This window comes from Protopterus annectens, chromosome 2.part1 (genome assembly GCF_019279795.1).
Source record: "Protopterus annectens isolate FY-2018-M chromosome 2.part1, PAN1.0, whole genome shotgun sequence".
NCBI classification, from domain to species: domain Eukaryota; kingdom Metazoa; phylum Chordata; order Ceratodontiformes; family Protopteridae; genus Protopterus; species Protopterus annectens.
This window is the reverse complement of record NC_056729.1, coordinates 578044393-578065565: the sequence shown is the minus strand read 5'-3', so window position 1 is coordinate 578065565 and position 21173 is coordinate 578044393. Positions and strand designations below refer to the sequence as shown.

Sequence of the window (21173 nt, the reverse complement as noted above, 5' to 3'; positions counted from 1 at the left end):
TTTTTTATTTCAGACTTAATATCCTTCAGAAATTCATGCCAATACAAAAACTGTTATTCTATCAACTTTCTAAGTTTGTAAGAACAATGTTTAAAAAGTGTCCCATTTTTGGCCTTTGTACCCCCATTATTTGTGGCTTTGTCCAGATGTCTTGCTACAAAACGTTGAGAGGTATGGTAGTCACTACATATGGTACAAAGGATTAACGTCAGAATGATTTCTAGCACATGACAATGGTCTGTTAATCACAGTGAATTATTTGACTTCTCATGGAAAAAAAGCACAATATGGTTAAATTCCTGTGAGTATGGTCGCTATAGAGAGAGTGATTATATAGCACTTTTCTACAGAATTGTACAGGCTGCATCCAGTCATAGGAAATACAGTCTGCTAACTTTTGAGGTATGAAGCATGCTATATTCTTTCAGTTAAGAGCTTGACTTGTTTAACTACTTTTACATTCATCAGAAAGATGGAATGATAGTCATCTACTTTGTTTGGATCCTTTTCTGTCTGCAGCCATCTTAACTTCTAAGCCAGTGATCAGAATGCATAGATTTAAAGACTGACTGACGTCTAGAGTGAATAACTGTATTTTGTAAAACAAATACTTTATTTTGTTGTCCATTTGTGTTTCATTGTGGACAATTTCATTGCAGAGATTCGCATTGAATGGATTGAATTTCTTTTCTGATTCCCTAAGAGTCCGAGATAAAGCCCTCCTTGCAGTAAAGCTGCAGCATGCATTGTAACCCGGCTACTCTTATGTCTATGGGCTACTAATCGGCCTGGATTATCTAATTGTGCCAATGAAACTATCATACATTTTCTGTTATAGATAGATGTATTTTTGCTTTATTGCAGTTATAGTTGCTGGTTATCTACGTATGCTTAAGCTTGCTGTGCTGGCACAGATTGTGTCTTTTTCCTTCACAGCGACCTTGAAGAACTGATGCACAGGTCACTTGTTTTTAGATATCTTCTTGCATTGCCTAATTTAGCTAAATAGTTTGCTTTTGCAGCTGGGCATATAACTCTTAAATCATGTTTATAGTTTTACCACCAGCAAAAGAAAGGTATGGGATGTATTAGGGTTGGGATGGTTTAAGGGAGTGGTGAACTCTTTCAATCATGATAAGCTGCTCTAGGTTCAATGCTTTCCAGATATTTCCCACTTGAAAATAAAAAAAAAACATAGTTATCTCCTTCTGTGCACTCGCTTATCTCCATTATATACAAGTTTCTTCATCACTGCCAGTTTCTTGGGTCAACCACTTTATGGCAGAGTTGAAGGATGGAGGAGTAATGCTTTGTCAGAAGGGGTGGGAGTGTTGCAGCTTTGTCTACTAAGAAGAATGCATCAGTTCTAGCAGTGAAACTTTGGCCCAGTGGTCTTAATGCTAGTGGCATATTTCTACCTTAAGGGTTTCAATACTGATGTATGTAGTAGCACTTGGATCATCAGTTGCATTAACTTGTTTTATTTTTTCTTCTGAAGACATCTGGTGGTTCAAGTCTCCTAGGATTCCAACACTGTTGCACTGCTTGCCCTATTCCAAATGTGAATCAATTGTTTCTCTAACAGTCATGCCCTCAGATCACACTACTGAAACTACATTTCCTGTTAGAGGCAGCTGAAATGAATTGTTAACTTTAAGTTTTGCACAATGGTGAAAATTATTACACCTAGGTTCATAGATAAGTACTAGGCTATCTGCCCGAAGACATTTATAAGCCTAGCCAGAATGTGTTGGCTTTCGCTGCCCATTTAGATTAGTTCCCTGTGCCTCTGTCCAGCAGAGCCACTGAAGTGATCCCAGGGTAAACTTTCTGTTTCCCATCCACTCGTCAAGGTTTCTCTTGAAGAGTGTTAGCGAGGAGCTCTGCCTAATGTAGATTGGAATCTTGTTCCAAAGCATGGGAAGTCTCTGTGACAGGAATCTATCCCTCCAGCACGTCCTATTTATTGTTGTGGTGAGGTTTAGATCCCTAAAGCATGTGGCTCGAGAGGATAAGCTTTTCTTTAGGTGAGCATGTCCATCAGTTCTGGGTTGGACATGGCCTTGTATGTCAGGAAGAGATAACCTCTGAGTAGGCGGTATGCAACCGAGTACAGCTGGAGTTTCTTCAGTCGAGCTGCATAGGGCATCTGTTTGAGGCCAGTGATCCTCTTGGTGAGGTACTTCTGTGGTCTTTCCAGCTGTAGCAGGTGTCTTGTAAGATACATCCCAAATGGTGCATTGTACTCTATGATGGGCCTGATGAGCAATGAGTAGAGGGGCACAATGACCTCTTTTACATCTGAATATGAACCCTTTTGTGATAAGGTGGACCACATAGAAGGATTTTCTAACCAATTTGGCAATGTGATTATCAAAGGAGAGTTTACTGTCTACTTGGGTCCCCAGATCCCTTATTACATCTTCTGTAGTTAGGGGACTACAACCTATGTGGTAGTTTGTGGGTACTTTGTTTTTTCCAAAGGGGGTGACTATGCACTTTTTGGCATGAGGCCATGATTCTGACACCAGGTATCCGTCTCAGTGAGACCCTTTTGGAGGATGTCTGTGTCAGCTGGAGAGTCAATTATAGCCCCTAGTTTGCAATCATCTGTGAACTTGGTCAGCCATAGTCCTCCTCTGCTTGCCTGTACCTCTGAGAAGTATATGCAGAACAGGAGGTGTCCTAGGACTGAGCCCTGGGGAATGCCACTTGTAACCAGCTTAGAGTCAGACCTAGCTCCCACAACTCTTACCATGTGGGTCCTGTCCATTAGCCAGTTGGCAACCCATCTTGTGACGTAGAGGTTTATGTTCAGGCTGGTGAGCTTGTCTATAATACCAGAATGGGGAATGGTGTCAAAGGCCTTTGCGAGGTCTAGGTAAGCTGTGTGTACCACCTTTCCCTCATCTATAACCTTGGTAACTGTCTCAAAGAAGTCCACCAGGTTTAGGAGGGATGATCTGCCCTTAATAAAGCCAAACTGGGTAGGGTCCAGTGTTTGGAGGTTCCCAATGTCTCTGTTAATGACTTCCATGATGATGCGCTCCATAACCTTGCAGACCAAGCTAGTCAGGCTTATAGGGCGATAGTTCCCTGGGTCTGTTGTGGCTCCACCTTTGTGGAGTGGAATAACCGTTGCTGTGCACCACTCTATGGGTACGTAACCTGTGGAGAGGCTGAGTTTGAACAGTGTGTTTAGGTGAGGGGTTAGTTCATCTTTGAGCTCATGTAGGATGCAGCCTGGGACACCGTCCGGTCCCATTGATGCTGTGTTTTTTTGGCTTTGGAGAGGGTTGTTTTAACCTCAGTGTCTGTGTTTTCAGGAGCTCTACATTCTTCTGGTATGGTTATGGGCCCTTTTGGGAGTAAGAGGGGGGTGAAGTTTGCGCTGAACCTGTCTGCCAGGATGTTGGCAATATTGGTCAGTTCAGTGTATTTTGTACCATTCTCCACTAACTCCAAGCAGATATGAGCATTGCCACTTAGATTCTTGACATAGCTAAAGAATGCCTTGTGGTTATCTTTGGATTCTTGACATAGCTAAAGAATGCCTTGTGGTTATCTTTGGAGTTCTTGGCAATTTTTCTTTCGAAACTTGCCTTGGATAATTTTATGAGGGATCGATTACTGATACTGATCAGGGATGTCTTCCCTTCTTGGGATTTTACTCTTTTCTGTACTAGTTTCCTCCTTCTTTTGTATAGCTTGTTTATGGGAGGAGTCCACCAGACTGGTTTCCTTTTCTTGCAGGAGTGAGTTTTGGTTTTGCTTGGGATAGCACGATCCATTCATTCTTTTAGATGCCCATAGAATGCATTAGTAAAGGATTTTGCAGCTTGGACAATGTTATCCTTTAGCATGGGGGCGTTGAAACTTTCCACCTTAAAAAAGTTTATGTTAAATTTTACTGGGACTGAAGCATAGAAACTGAAGCTGCCATCAATTCCCATGGTTGATATTTCTGCCCATAGGGCAAAGCCAGCCTTAGGCATAGGCCAACAAAGTGGCCGCCTAGGGCGCCGCTTTAGTGGGGGCACTTTACCAGTATTTATTTGGTGTAGGCAGACCAGGATGGGAGCACTGGGTGGTGTGGTGGGGGGTGTCGTTGTGCCCTTTGCCTAGGGCACCAGTTGATCTAAGGCCGCTTCTGCCATAGGGTGAGAAGGCTGGATCTGATAAACTTAGTTGTGAAATGACATAGTTTTCACAAAACAGAATTGCTGGTGTGACAGGAAGTTCAAAGCAGAGGAAATACACTGATGAGGACTTTAAACAAAAGCATATCAGTTTAGTACAGCTCTTTCTGTATTGTGGAATAAGCATAGACAGGGACTGTAGTCTTCCTGATTTATCTTGCTCAATTGCAAGTTACCTGGTTGGTAAAACAACACACATGCTGAAATCTGGACAAAGTAGTTGCATACTGTACCAATGTTATTAAAGTAAAAATGCTTGGAGGCATGCAAATACAAATAATGAGACAATTAAGACAAAACAACCTGTAGAACCTGCTCAAGTGGCAGCACTGCAGGTGAGGCGTGGCAGTCCACAACAGGTAGCTGAAACGAATGTGGCTTTTAAAGTAAAGAAGGCTAAGGTGCAAGGAGGTAGCCCTACGTATAACTCCAGGGGGGTGTGAATTTGTATTCTCCTGAAGGATACAAATGCTGAGAGCTGACAATGAACATTTAGATGAACTGGATGTGCTTGCACTTCGGCAGGTATCCAAAGTCACTCTCAGAAGCAGGGAAAGTGATGGAAATTACATCCAAAAATAGTACAGTAATCTGAAAGCTAGGATATCTGATTAACTCAGTTAATCCAGAACAGCAGGAAACCAATTAACACCTTTGCTTCCTTTGATCTTCTGAGCCAGGAAACCACTTCCTTCCTGATGGTGTTTTCACCAAAATTCTCTACTGAAAATACACTTCATTAGATTTACAATATGTGATAAATGGTGTGAGTTACAAAAAATGTAAAATATGATATCTCTTTAGTAGACAATGGGCTATATGCTGGTGTTAGGATTAAACGTCTCTCCATAGATGTTCATTGTATATTGCAGATTTATGAAAGAAAAATGCATTTTGTTTGCCAAAAAATACTGCTGTTCACAGGCTCATAGGTAGGTACTAGGCTATCGGCCCAAGAGTCTACAAAAGCCTAGCCAACAAATGGTTATATCTTTGTAAGCGTGCAAGATAGAGCCACAATATCAATAAGGAAAGTGTTCACCTGTTCAAGAGCTTCCATTTGGGATATTGCAAATCTGTATTATTATGCATATAATAGTGTAACAATATTTTAAAACAATATTAATCTACAAAACCATTTGGATTAGATGGCAAGTATCAGTAGCAACACATTGCATCTTAATGTTTTGTATAAGATGATGCCATTTGTTCATCTACAGGTCACACAGCTTTAATTAAACTAATGCAGTTGTGAAAATATAGGTAATAGTCATAAGTGTTTTACTAAAAGAGCAATTATATCTCAGAATGTCTTCACAGTTTTAAAGTTATTTTTACTAATAGCCACTGTTTGAATACACAGCCCCCAACATGATGGAATAACTCCATTTTTGCATTATTAATGTAAATCTGGAAATGTGTTGTTTTTTCATGACTTATCACATAACTTTATGACTCCAACTCTACACATTCCATGATGATCATTTCAGTGGCACACTTAGCAAATCATATCAGCTTGTAGATGCCACCTTGCTTCCTTAGTTTTATCCATATACTTTTACCAGAACTTCAGAAGTTAGCCTTTGAAAACAAAAATAGGTATACTTGTTTCAGGAGTACAAGAAAATGTCTGCTAAAGTATTCTCTAACAGGATACACAGGAATTCTGCTTTCCTGACATCTGTAATCTTGCAGGAAGCAATGAGTTAAGGCCTTTCACTATTAATGAGCAACTTCATATAGTTTAGGGAACAGAGTTTGATCCTTTCTATCTCTACTTGCTCTGCTATGCAATTCTGAGCAAGTCAGCACCAGAGAGTGCTCACGGTTCACATCTAAAATTGGGTACTTGTGTCCAGTGGGATTACCACACTATCAAACTAATAAAATACAGTAAGCCAAAGCCAGGAGGCAGATGTAATCAGATGGGCAAGAAAAGGACCTAGTGGTATATGGAAGGAAGGAAATAGAAGGCAAAGCCAGCAGGCAGATGCAATTATCAGATGGGCAAGAAAAGGACTATAGTGGTATACGGAAGGAAGGAGAATATAACTCTCACAGTTGCTCACTGACACCCATAGCCCATATCTTTATTTTTTGTGACAATTTATGCCTTTGGCACAGTGTCTCTCTTTTGTACAGAGCGGAGATGGAAGAAATGATATTGGAACTTCAGTGATGCTATAATAACATGTATAGCCAAATCAGAGACAGTACTATAGAAACAGGAAGTAAGTGAAGGTTCAGCAGCTCTACTATGGACAGCAAGCTTTGAACATTAAGTTAGGAGAGCAATGACTTGGAAAGTTTCAAACTTTTAATGTTTATTGCAGGAAAATGGACACTGGCCATGTTTGGCCAAAGGGAAGATTATTGATTGCGTAGCTTATATCTTCAAAGGCATACGTCCATACTATTATTACTGCTTTGCTATGAGCCATTTGTGTGTAACTCTGTATGTGCTTTTGTTGAGGGAGTATTGTAAATACAAATGAAAATGAGACAAAATGTGATTAAGTTTAAAATGTGATGTCTCAGAGATAATGGTTGAGTTGTGCGACACCAGTTATCCTCTGCCCTCCTCTTCCTGACTGATACATCTGGAAGATGGGGAAGGGGTGCATTTACCTTGTAGGTGCTACAAGCTTTGTATTATTACTTATTTCAGATGTTCAGAGCATTTGTGTATATTACTGAAATAGACCTAAAATTGAAGCAAGTATTATTGTATGATTCATATTTAGTATTCCATTTCATGATGTGGCTGCAATGATGTACTACTGGAAGGGTAAGATACAAGCAACACATGTTTAGCTAATCCCATTATGAGATATAAAGAGGGAAGTATATTATAAGGGGAGTAGAATGTGAGATAGTAAGAATTAGTGTATACGTAGGGTAGCAATCTGTATTTCTTATTATATTTGCTGTCTGCATAAACTTTTAATAAAGGTAATTACTCTACCAGTTGCCAGGTAGCCAATGATGCACAGGCTATCATCTGCAATGTGCTTGAAGGCCACTTAGGCAGTTGCCATGACTCCACATATGGTATACGTGGAACTTTTATCAAAAGTTTGTGAGGGGTGACTTCATCTATGGGCATCTTACTGGTGATGCTGTTTATGCTCTGGAGCCCTGGATCTTGACACCAATATGAAATCCACACAGTGTGACACACCATGGATACATGATGCCATATCACAAATCAGAGGCAACATACATTTGCACTGCTGAAGCCATGCTTTCATTGCCTTGATGTATCCGGGGATGCCCTGTAGCGTGCCCCTGGTACATGTGCTAAAATATTTTCTTTGTGTGCAGTGTTACACATTATGATAGGTAGAAGGCAGTTGCAACAGGGACGCTAATTGCAGGAAGTACATCTCTCAGCACAATAGGACACCGCTATTCATAAAATGCTGAAAAATTCCTTTACAAAAGTGCAAGACTGAGTGAAAGACTCAGAAATATATCTAGAACTAGAGCTACTTTATCATCTAGGAGAAAAGCTCTTCAAAAAGAAGTCGCCAGGACATAACCAAGGAATACCATTCTGTGGGATGGAACAAATGTAGATTTTTGAATGATCTCTTTGAATCCCAGTCTGAGGAGGACATCTTTTACCCAAGTGAGCTATTCCTGACTCTTTCAAACAGACTTTGCAGAGATAAGAAAGTCCTCTAAATAAGGAATAAATGTAAATACCTTGCAGTATGCAGTAGGAGCTAGACCCTTCGTGACTACCCTTAGAGCCGTGGCTAACACAATGGGTAGTACAGAGAACAAAGTGTTATCCACAAACAGAAAACCTTTAAGAAAGTTTGAAAAAAGCTAGCTATATCAAAGTGATGATAAGCATCTATTAAATATAGGGTTATCAAAACTAAATGAAAGGTGAAATAAGAGGTAACAGGTTGTGAAGGGATTCAGATACTGTTAATGCGATGGTTAAAGTCTTTGCTTCCCATGCACAGGGCGCAAGGTTCAAGCCTGACATCTGATACAATCCCTATATGGAGTTTGCATGTTCTCTATGGGGTTCCTCATACCTAACAAAAAACAAGTTAGGTGTTTCCATGTTTCCACCTCAAACTCACCTAATAATAGATTTATGATGCATATTAGGGATAGAGCTTTATAGACCAACTGCTGTGGGCATCAGCTGTTGTGCACAGTATCCTCTAGACAGGAGAACATGGATCACAGGCTATGCACCATGTCAGGGACAGTCATTACTGGCTCTAGATGATTTTGTGTTATCAAATTAGGTAAGACATGGCCTACTCTAACCTACATCAGGGACTCCTGCTAATGGTTGGAGGTGTCTATGTGCCACTAATGGCCAGTTTATGCCTCTGCAACTCTGGGTCAATAAGCTACTGGCTGGCTGGTGTCCAGTTGCCAGGTATTGGGGTACTTATAGCTCTGCTGAGTGAAAGCTGGATGTAAACGTAATCATTTTTCTGAAAATGAACTAAGGGCATGCAGCTTGAAAGTGGATGGCATGATGACAAAGAGGAGATTGAACATCCTGCGTATATAGGAGACAAGATGTTAGGGCAGTGCAGCCAAGCCACCTGGCTTGGGAGGCACAGCGTACTACTCAGGGGGGAGGACAGACTAGAAATGGTGTAGAAAATGTGGTGAGAGAGACTTTAGTAGACAGGAATGGACGTCATCAGAATTAATGATAGACTCATGGCAATTAGAATACCTCTCAACTGTCCAGATTTTTACAGAACGTCTAGATTTTTGCCTTATATATTTGGTCTGTCCATTATTCAATTTGTGGTTTTATGGCAAATCAGTGAGGACTGAGTTCATTAAGTAATGTCAAACATTTGAGTATCATATCCTTCAGAAAATTTATGTTAGCAGAAAACCTTTTACTCTAGCAACTTTCTAAGATTATAAGCAGTACTTAAAATGTTTCTGCATTTTTAGGCATTTTCCTCCAATTAGTTTGGCTTTGTTTAGATTTCTTGTTCTAAGACGTTAAGAGGTATGGCAATCAGACTCCAGTGTAAGGATAGGACACTCGACATAATCCCAGCCTATGGTCCACAAAAAGGTTGTAACGGTGAGGAAAACAGTGCACTCATACAGCAGCTGCAGGATATACTAGCTAAAGTAGGACAACATGAGTTGGTGTCGATAATAGTGTACCTAAATGCACATATCAGGACACACAGAACAGAATACGAGAAATGCCTGGGTCCACCACATGGGTGGGGCAACAGGAATAAAGAGGTAAAGGCCATTCTAGATTTATGTCTGGCAAGTAGCTTAATGGTGTTCAAAGCTTGGTTCAGCAAGAGAGACAGTCACAAAATCACATACAACAGTGGCCAACATACAACTAAAGTGGATTTTCTCCTAATAATGAAATGTCATTATGGCAGAATGAACAATTGCAAAGCCATCCCTACTGAAATAGTCAGTCCATAGCATAAAACACTGGTTGCCATAGTTAGCAGCAAGGAGTGGACAGAGTAGGCTCTAAGGTCAGTAATGAATATGCTGAAGACCTGGAAGTTGACTGAAGAGAAAGCTCAAGAATTCAAGGAAATGCTTAAGGCTCTAGCACCTCAAGAAGAAAAGGAAATAGGTAGAGTTTAAGAAGAATAACAGCACCTCAAAACTGAGCTGAGAAATACTCAGGAAGGCTTAATGTGAAAATTACTTGTAACACCTAGTTTTTTGGTTTATTTCTGGTACCTTTCCATTTTTGACTAGTTAACTAAAGTGTATTTTTACATTAAGAGGACTGGGGTTGCAATTCTAGTGGCAGCAGAAAGGTATCTTGGTCTGTCTGTGATGGGAAACATAAAGGGATGTTAAAAGTGAGAATTACGCATTGTAGCTAGTTGGTAACTTTTCACCTTTGGCTAACTAAAGTATAATTTACATTAAAAAGACTGGGATAGCAATTCTAGTGACAGTAGAGAGGTACCTGGTCTGTCTCAGAGTGCTTCATTGGCCAGAGAGCTTTTTATTTTGGTTTTGTCACTTTTTGAGTTTATTAATTTGGCTCATTTGGTCAGCTTCTGGCTCATTTCCAGAGAGCTCATATGCTTGGTGTCCTTGCCTATGTTGGCTTGCATCTGGTGCCCTCCAGGCTTAGATAAGTGTTTTAAATTTAAATATTGCATTTGTAGCTATTTCTGAAGACTGCTACTGTATTTTCAAATTAGTTTATTATTTTTTTTTTTTTGCATTTCATCACTATAAAGTGGATTTGCTTTTCCTTGGCCTAGGTATTGCTACTGTTCCTTGAAATCATGTCAATGTATGTGTTCACCATTGCTCACTTATCGTACTTAGAATTACCTTGTAAATACATGTTATATGAATTTTTCTGGTATCTTTTCATGTTTGGCTAACTAGAGTGCATTGTTTTACATTAAGAAGAGTGGGACTACAATTCTAGTTGCAGTAGAAAGGTAGCCTGTTCTGTCTGAGTTGGGAAACACACAGAGTTTAAAGTGAGATTATTTCAATGGGCAGAGGGCTTTTTAGTTGGTATAGTTACTTTTCTTCAGTATATAAATCCTGTTGCTCATCACACAGTGGTCTTTAGCTGTGCATTGTACAGACGCTGGCACTTAAAAGCTAAACTTTCCCATGCACTGCTGCATGAATTCAGTCATACATAGTATAGTTGTAGAGTCTACCCTTACAGTGCCCCAAGTTAGCCTTCTGTACACCCTTTGTAGTTCACCTAAAAAGGCCTGTGACCATTTCCAATTTCTCCACCACCAGCTTAGTAGATATGAGCATCCGGAGACAATTCTCTCATGTTCACTGACAACCAAGTAATCCTTAGAGAAACAGATATAGCATGTGAGTGATGTCATTACACAATGTCTCTGGAGGTACAATTCTCAAACAAAAGCCCTCAAAATAACAAAACATCAATCAGGTTATAGACAACATAAATATTACACCCACAACACATAGTACTGACATAGCACATACACCAACATATGCTGAGGCACTTTAAAGCAATCCTCCTAAGCCGCAAAGACCTCCTAGGCATGTGTCCCACAAAAAGAGTACTCAGCAATAACAAGAACACCCCAACAAAATATTATCCAATATAACACATGCAGCCACACCCTTGCAGCCTCAACTACAAAGCCCACACTATGCAATATTTTAATCCTAAGAGACTCCATTATGACATACACATATATTCTGCTCACACCAGGCTGAATAATGAGAAAATTGTGGTCAGCTATCTATCAAAGGCAAGAATAAACCAAATCACCCATGCACTCAAGTCATTAAACTACAAGTACCAGTATGACTCAGTCATAGTCCATGGGTGTAGATGAGACAAGATGTACCTCCCTGGACTATACGAAAAGAGACATTATGGAAGCTTGGACTGTGCATTGAAGGTTGGTATGCACCTAGCACTGAGCAGCATTTTACCTTCACCAAGGATGATACCACAATTTGAACAAAAAATATTGACTTCAATAATTGGCTTAGTTTCTGGTCTCATTCCAAGCTGGATGCACTATTTCTCAACATGGAAGAATATGGACAACAGACCACAATGCTTAGCCAAGAATGGTCTATACCTGTCTCCTCTAGGTTTCCAAATATTGCTAAAACACCATCCTTCCTTGTAATGCCTTTTTATAGGCAATGCCAAACTGACAAACCTTCCAGCATAGCAAAAAGAATCTAAGGGAATCTAAAGGTGTTAATTCTCAATGCCAAGAGCATAAATACGAAATTCCAGTCGCTGCAGGCTCTGTTCACCCTGGAAAATGTGGTAATTTGTGCAGTTACTGAGATATGGTTTAAAGCCATGCTGAGCACCCTCGCAGTTCAAGGCTAGAATGCCTTCCACACATTCAGGACAGCTGCTACAGAGGCAGGGACTAAAGATGGAGGTGTCTCAGTCTATGTCAACAGTAAACTCATCTCAAAATCAGTCAAACAGGATGACATGCTTGAGCATCTCCAGGTAAAGTTCCACATCATATTCTTGCAAGCTGCAGGTCACCCTTTATAACACAAGAAACTCATAAGATATGCTTTAACTTACTGAAGGATCTCACCATTCAACCCAATACCATATTCATGGGTGACTTCAACTGCCCAACAACAAACTGAGATACTTACATGAGCACAAACTTACAAGACCAGATACTCCTTGACTTTGTAAACACAAACACCTTGGGCCACTTAGTTCATACTCCCATTAGGAGTGCAAACATACTCCATCCGGTACTCACAAACACTAGAGAGTATTGTACCCCCCTCCCCCAATGAAGTATCCTCTTTGGTAAGGTCAGAACATGAAGCTCTCTTCTTCATAATACATATCAGTTTTGAGACTCCCTATAACACCGTAAAATTTAGGAACTATTCTAAGGCAAACTTCCTACTATTAAATGATAACCTGTCAAAAATTCAAGCCGCCCAAACCCTGACAACACAACTGCCTATGCAGGATTGTTCACAGAAATCCTCTGCAATCACATCAATAAATGCATTAAGACAGCTGTACCCACAAGAAATAAGCCCAGGAATAACTCAAAAAACAAACCACCATTGTGAAATCCAAATATAAACAGATTATACAACAAAGAAAAAAGTCATAGCCAAGATTAGGAAGTGCTACACCCAGCATAATAAAACCATTCTCAAAGACAGCAGTGTGCATAACTGATTGTAATGAAGCCACCTACATGGAGCCAAAAGATATAGCAAATCTGCTGGATGACAAATTCAGCTCCAGTTTTAGCCCCCTCTCTCCCCCAGCCCTCCCCACAGGAAACACCATCAAACAACTCCCAACTATTACTAGGGATCAGGTCCTAGATACACCAAATTCCAAAACATTGCACGAATGGGCCTCAATAACTGACTAGGAAGCCTCCTAAATGGCCTGTAACATGACATCACAACCACTAGAGTCATATTTAACCATTTCCAGACAGGCTTTGTCCACATAAATGGAGAACTGCAGTGGTCATCCCTGTGCATAACAGCAGGCCATCAACTGTTCCTAGGCATTAGAGACCCATATGTTTGACTAGTCTCATATGAAAAGCCATGGAAAGAGTTATCATGGAATGATTAATAAGGACATAGTAAACCTTCAAACAGTGAATCCAAGCCAATTTAGTTTCATCAAAGGCAGATTGTGGCTAGTCAACAAGGTGGAGTTCTTTGAGAAGGTCACCAAGGCAATTGATGAAGGAACAGAGATGCATACTGCCATCTTCACCTGACTAATGCATTTAATGCAATATCCCATGTGAGCATTGTAAATAAACAGACATAAATCCCTATGTTATGTGCTGGATACCACATCCAGAAAGAGGCTGGTGACTAGTGGAGCCCCTCAGGATTCTGTGGGTCCAGTCCTCTTTGGCATCTAGTTCTCAGAAGTCAAGGCCAATGTCAGGGGCCTCTTGCTGACCAAATTTGCAGATGATTGCAAACTAGAAGGAGCCATAAAATCCCTCCAAGACACTAGCATCCTGCAGGAAGGACTAACACAGACAAATGACTGATGACAAAGCCAGTGCTTAAAACTCAGTGGTAAGAAATGCATTATAGTACCTTTTGGGAAGTCACCCACCCCAGAAAACTACATCATCAATAGAATGCCTCTAACAGTGAAACAGTAGTCATTCTGTGTTGCTTAATTTATAAGCAAGGGCATACCATCTAGATCAAAGGAATCATCATTCCCCTGTATTTGTCCCTCATCATTCCCATTAGTGAATCTAACACCCCCTTCTGTATGTATCTGAGCAGGCATATGCAACAAATGGAACTTTCACAGAGTTTTCTCACAAAAAGAATACAGGGTATAACTTCAGACTGCCTGAAAGCCCTATCTCTATACCGTGTCTCCCACAGACTTTTGAGAGGTGATCTATGCCAGGCATACAAAGCATCCTTGTATTCCATTCTGCTGGACCTTTTACATATCCATAAAATGATTAGCATAAGAATTACTCAGTTTATGGATTTAAACTCTACTTGCAACATACACAGGGCGCATTGGAGGGACAGGTAAGTGTTTTAGAGAGTCCCCATTTTCTGGAGCAGGCTTCCTATTCATGTGAAGCAGAGCTCTTCCTTAACCCTTTTCAAAAGAATCCTGGAACAGTGGATGAGAAATTGGAAATACACCTCAGGCCTAGCGCCTGTGTCTCTTAACAAATGAATGCAGCTGGTAAATCTTGCCCAAGCTTACATAAATTTGCAGGATACAATTGGGATGCTTGGCTAGGCTTGGTAGGCCACAGTGGTCATTAGCCTAGTACACAGCTATGAACAGATTACAGTAGTTTGAGCACATGTGCAAAAAAGCAGAAGACAATCTGGTAAAGCTGACTTGGAGCAGACAGGAAGACGGCAAGAAGAAATGAGGGCATGGAGTAAAAAGATGGATGGACAGTGTGAGAGAATACCTGCAACAGTCAGGTATGACTGTCAAGCTACAACAGCAGCAATGAAATGAGAGATGGTGACAACTGACATGACATTCCACACCTATTTAGAAAATGGGAAGACAAGGGTTTGATGATGGTGATGGTGAGGTTGTGAAAGCATAGCATTCTGACATTTGAAACTTCCACAAACTGGTTGAGAAAGGAAAGATTCAGAACTAGTCTCCATGAAGTTTCTTTCTTTATCCAGAAACACTCAAGAATAAAACCTTTCCCTTGAAGAGAGTGAAGGACAGACTCTATTGTACCTAGATCCAGCAGATGCTGAAAGACCTGAGAAAATGAGTAAGTTTGATCTAGATGATGAGGAGAGGATCCTAAAAAGGAGGTAGGGACTTTGGCAGCCATCAGACAGTAACCCATAACTTATGAAATGGAGATCCAGACATAGGGGAAAAATAAGGACTGCCAGAGGGGTGGGCGGATTTGTAAATAGTCAATCAAACTTGGAGAACATCTGCTTGCCTGAAGATTGCTGAGTCTGCTTAATTTGCTTTTTATTAAATGATTTTGAAACAACTTTGAAACTTTCTACAAACTTAAAAAAGTGATTTACTAAAGTTTTTCTCTCTCATAAATTTTTTGCAAGACCTCAGCAGCAGATGGTCCAAATACAGCAACCTTATCAAGGAGAGAATTCAAAATTTCAGTTTATTCACCTGCAGGCACATTTAAAGACCATAACCGTGCAAACCTTGATATAGCAGACCTAGTAGTTGCTATTCTAGAAGAAACATCAGCTGAGTCATAAGCATTTATAGAAGATTTACCCTCAGAAGAAGAAAAAGAGCCAGCAATATTTCTCATATTTTCAAGAGAAGGAATCAGAACCTTTAACATGTGAGCTTGACAATTAAGAATTCTAAAAATAAGAGTGGTAGAAGAAAATACACTCTTCCCAAATCTACCAAAAGCTTTCCCGTCCTTATCAGAGGGAGAGGAATTAGGATTTACTAGATGTTTAACTGCAGAATGATTTGGCACGGGAACCACTGCATGGTTAGAGCTGAGATTAGAAAACGAAAAGTATTTATAAGCCTGAGAGATCTCATATAGTCTATCTTCCTTTTTAGGGGCTGTAGGCTAAAATAAAAATGTCCTGCAAAGCTTGGATAGATACAGTAGAGTAGGAACAGAAGCAAGCCAAGGAAATTCCAACTGTAAAAAAAAATCATAATATTTTTTCAAATAATCTGGAATGGTATTTTGTTGCCACTGAATAATATTAATGCATTCTAAGTATAGTCTCAGGAAAAGAAAAATTCAACCAGGGGAAAAATCAGAAGGAAAAATTCTCCTTTTGAAACAAAATCTGATATCTGAGTGGAAGTAACTGAACCTGTTTCCAGTAATTGTATTCCCTATTCATTAATAATCAGAATAAAAAACAATCTTTTTCTTTTACCAGTATACCCAGAATGTGAAGGTTAAGAACCTGAATAAAGGCCCATAAAATCATCCTTATCTAGGGAAACAGAGACGTGGAAGATAAAAGTTTAAAATTACTTCTTTTAAATATGAAATACCATAGAAGAGACTGACTCATGACAAGAATATCACCCCAAGAAACAGGCAACTTAGTCTGGCCAGGCAGATATGCATTCTCTGCTCCTTCCTCCAAGACTAACAAAAGGAGTTCTCCCTTGCCCACACAGGACACTCCCAACAACTACAAGAGGGCATATCTAACCCCCAGTGTATGGCAGCAGAAGGGACTACACAACAGGAACCCATGAAAAGAAAGAGTGAAACCTGAAATGGCCACTGCAGGGTCACGCATCTGCTGCTGCAGAAACAAAAAAGCAGTCTGCTGAACTGGTGTAGGCTGTCTAGAAATGTTATTTTCTTTTCCTTGTGTTGAATGGAAAACTAAAACAATGAGCCAAAAGGTCACACAGAAAAAACAATCAGTAGCTGAAACACCTGATGTTCATAGGAGTCATTTGCATATATCCCATGTGCCTCTAATACAAGAGATTTGAGGGGTCACTCAGTGGAAATTCTAGCTTCCCTAGAATTTTCTCTTAGTTTTTACTGATTTGTGTTCATTGGAAGGAAGAACAAAGTAATCAGTAAGCTGTTCCGTGACTAAGATTGGAAAGAAGCCTGGAAAGTGGCTAGCGATGTAAGCAGCAACAGTAATTAAAAGCAAAGTATTAAAAGAGTAATGTTTTCACAAAAATAACACAGTGACAACCATAAAATACACTTGTCACAGATCCAAAAAATAATATACAAAACAATCAAGAGTAAAAAAAAATCATAAACTTGTCTATAATAAAAGTTTACACAAATAACAGAAAACCAAAATGACTAGTTCAACTGACAGAAATGTATTGTAATGGTTCTAGAAACAGTAAAACCTAGCTAAAAAATCCAGTTCTTTTATACAAGTACTAATTTAGTCATAAAGATAAAAATGTGGAAGATTTCTTCCTGAAAAGAATTTATCAGATCAGAGATGGAGAATTGCTAATTGACTATCGATCAACAAGAGCCTACAAGCAGAGTACTCCAGTGGAAGGAAAGTTCTTCAGGCTTGTCGCACAGACCCCTGGCTTTCTCCTTACTTTCTTAAGCTTCCAATGGTCTTGGTGCATGGGGCGTACCCTTAAGCTTTGCAATCTGTCTGGCTGCTATATTCTAGGCAGGATATAGCCCGTAAACCTCAGGCTACTGCAGCTGTGATCAAATGAACATAAAAATATTACCCTACCTTCCCAACTGCTTTCTGCTCATTCTTTAGCAATTCTTCTTACGTGTTTCCCTCTGCTTCTTTCATCCTTTCTCATAGCTGCCCTGTGCTCCTATTTTCACCCTATAATCTGTTAAAAAAGATGAAAGCCAGGTACTGAACCCTTTAAAACTGCTAGCTTCCCTTCCTGTCTTGTTGCTTCTGAGCTCACATGAACACACTGATTGAGGACAAGTCATCTCATTCCTTAGCTGCCACTACAGAATATGTGTCCTCATTACAGACCTTGCTGTGTCCACAAATGGCTTACGTAGCTGCTGTGTTCACACAGCTATTTCACAATGTTAATACTTAATGAGCCTCTAGTCCATTCATACTCAATAGATAAACAACAGCTAACCCTTTCTGAATCCTAGGGAGTGCTTTCTCAGAGATTCCACCTACATCATACTGCAGGGAAAAAAATCATACCTTAAAGCCAAAGATAGTCATTTTATAAAGTGTCATTAAAGCCAAAGATAATTGGTCATCAGAAGAACAGTTGAAATTTGTCATGACGTATAATTAGTTCTTATTTTCAGATGTTATGACATCTTGAAGTCATTCTTACTTTGGAGTAGCTATACCACAAGTCATAACACCACAAGGGATGAATAATTTAAAAAAAAAAAAATCTACCTGAATATTTAAACATTAACCAGTTTAAACACTCTTTCTATGAGCTGGTATATCTCAAATATATCACTGTGCCAATCTGTTGTTATTGTGAATTGAAATTAAAACTTAAAGCCTCACAAGAAACGGAGGCTAGATCCAGTGAATTAAACCTACCAGCTATCTACAGACATACACTATCCTCCTGTCAATAGTTCCAGGTAACCATATTCCAGATCTTCTACTATATAAACAAATTCTGGAAATATAAGAGTAAACTGATGCACAAAATCTTTCCTCCACTGAAAGTAGTAATTTGATATTATGCAAAATGAAGGAATAACATAATATTTATTGCAACCAGGCAAAAAACAATACGTCTCTGTGAATGCTTCATCTCTTTAAAGAAAGTTAAACATTATGTCCAAATTCAGCTAATCACATTAGCAACAAAAGAAACATGCTGTAGAACCATACAAACCATTTCAAATTCACTATATAATCTAAACTAATAATTATTGTGAAATAAACAGCCATATATGTATACAATGTGCCTATGAGAAATTACAAACATTTTATAGATATGTTAACTTACTAATGGCAAAAATTAAAATATTTACATATACATACACACACACACATACAGGGGCGGCTTGTGCTATAGGACTGCAGGACTGCAGCCACCCTACCTGTAGAAAGAAAAAAAAAAGAAGAAATAAAAACAATCGGCGAGTCCAGGAACTCCATGCATGCGTGCTGGAGTTCCTCACAGAACTCCAGACTGCTGTGTTCATCACCGCACAGACTTCAGGGCTGCAGGGCAGAGATGCCATCTCCCCTATCCAGACTGCTGTATTAGGCAGTCCGGGTAGGGAAGAAAGGCATTTCTGCCCTGCAGGCCCAGAAGTCTGTGCAGTGACGACCGCACAGAACGGAAGGACACCGGACTGCATTGCCCACAGGCTGGAGCCTCTAGCCTACTCTCGTGCAGCCAGGAAACCAGCCATTAGCTCCAGCTACTCTCGCAGAGCCAGAAACCAGCCATTAGCTTGCGCGGGTGACTGGATTAGCGAAGAACTGATGTGGATGTATTGTGTATATTAGCTAAGGACTGTCGCGGATGTCAGGTAAGTGTGTGTTTGTGTGTGCAGTGTGTGTGTGTGTGTGTGTGTGTGTGTGTGTGTGTGTGTGTGTGTGTGTGTGTGTGTGTGCAGATGTCAGGTAAGTGTGTGTGTGCGGATGTCAGGTAAGTGTGTGTGTGTGTTTGTGTGTGGATGTAAGTGTGTGGATGTCAGGTAAATGTGTGTGTGTGTGGATGTCAGGTGTGTGTGTGTGTGTGTGTGTGTGTGTGTGTGTGTGTGTGTACGCGCGTGTGTGTGTGTGTGTGTGTGTGTGTGTGGATGTCAGGTGTGTGTGTGTGTGTGTGTGTGTGTGTGTGTGTGTGTGTAATGCCCCAGTTGCTATATACTGGTGGCTAGAGAACACATGGTGGTGGGTAGAGAATACTGAGGCTTGAACCCTATACCATGGATACAGGTGGCAAGGGCCTGAATTCCCTACCCACCACCATTTGTAAAACAAATTTGCAGATTTTTGCCTCATATTTGTTCTGTTCCTCATAAAATCTGTGGTTTCTGTATGTTTGTTTTTCCTTGTAAAGTCAGTAGTGCAGTGGTGCACTGGTAGCATTGTTGTCTAACAGATACAGGTTCTCTAGTTTGATTCTTGGCTGAGGTGCCTTCTGTGTGGAGTCTGCATGTCCTCCCATCTTACAAAGACGTGTCTGGAGTGTTTCTCCCTGCTCTGCTGAAAATTGGCTTTTGTTTCAAGTCAGACTTTCCTGGTTAACAAATGTTACATAAAAATAACAGGCATTTGAATTTCAGACTTCATATTCTTCAGAAAGTACATGGTAACACAAAACCTTTTATTCTAGCAATTTTCTAAGTTTATAACATGGATATTTGAAATTTGTATTTCCCCATTATTGGCTTTGTCCAGGTTTTTTGTGCTACGGTTGAGAGCTATGGTGAGAACTGAATTCACTGAATATGTTTGGGGGCTGTATTCCCCCATTCCGGGCTTTGTCCACATGTTTTTGCTAAGAAGTTGAGAGCTATGGTGAGAATTGAGTTAACTTAATATGTTTGGGGGCTGTATTCCCCCATTATTGACTTTGTTCAGGTGTTTTGTGCTAAGAAGTTGACATCTATGGTGAGAACTGAATTCACTAAATGGTAGCCATTTAAGTTTCAGTCTTCCTCTCTTTCACAAGCTGATTTAGCATAGTGGTATACTGCTGTGACTGTTTTGCACAGGGTCCCCTGGGTTCAAGACTTGTCAGTGAAATGTATGGTGGTAACACAGCATTTTATTCTAGAAACTTTCCAACATTATACAAGCAATGTTTAAAATGTGTCCCTGGTTTTTGGGTTTTGTCCCCCCAATAAATTTTGCCTTTTTCCAGATTTCTTGTGCTGCAAAGTTCAGAGATGCAGTTAGATGTCAAGTAGATTTTACAAGGAGCCGAGAGCTGCAGGGGAACAAAAGGTTAGTGCTGCTTATGCTGAGTCTGCTTGCATTATTAATAGCACAACAGGTAGTATACTTGCTTTTGATTCAGAAGGCGGCGGGTTCTACTCCCACATTAGGTAGATGCATTTCTGATACTGTACTGCCCTGTAAAGGGGGTGGATGCTGCAGTCCTTTTTGGCGAAGATACCTAGTAACTATGAACCTGTTATTATTTTGCCATCTATTCCCTATTGCGGTATTACTAGCTTATCATTTTTTTAATGCAACATAGGCAATTTATTCCTCAAGGGCAACAGGGACTTTATTTGTAGATGAAACAATGACATATAAAGTTGTTTGCTAGCAGCAACCTCTTCATTAGTTACAGATTTCTTTAATGTGGAATTATTTAGATGACTTTTACTTCTTCACAGATTGTGCATATTTACTGATACTGGTGGACTGTAGAAGTTTGAGTAGACTTTTATGATGGAAATGTACTGAATTGGGCAGTTTTGTCATTATTGGTGCATGCATTTTGTTTCATTATTTACTGGAAAAATGTTCAAAACAATAAATTTAAAATGCCCTCTAACAACTGTTCTATATTGTACAAGGAAT

The 21173-nt window shown here is 39.9% G+C and overlaps 1 protein-coding gene across 2 annotated transcripts in view; it reads right to left on the bottom strand.

The window, feature by feature from the left end:
- The window catches only part of EPHX2 (epoxide hydrolase 2), a 3146492-nt gene that overhangs the window by 361844 nt on the left and 2763475 nt on the right, over positions 1–21173 (bottom strand). The window lies entirely within an intron of this gene.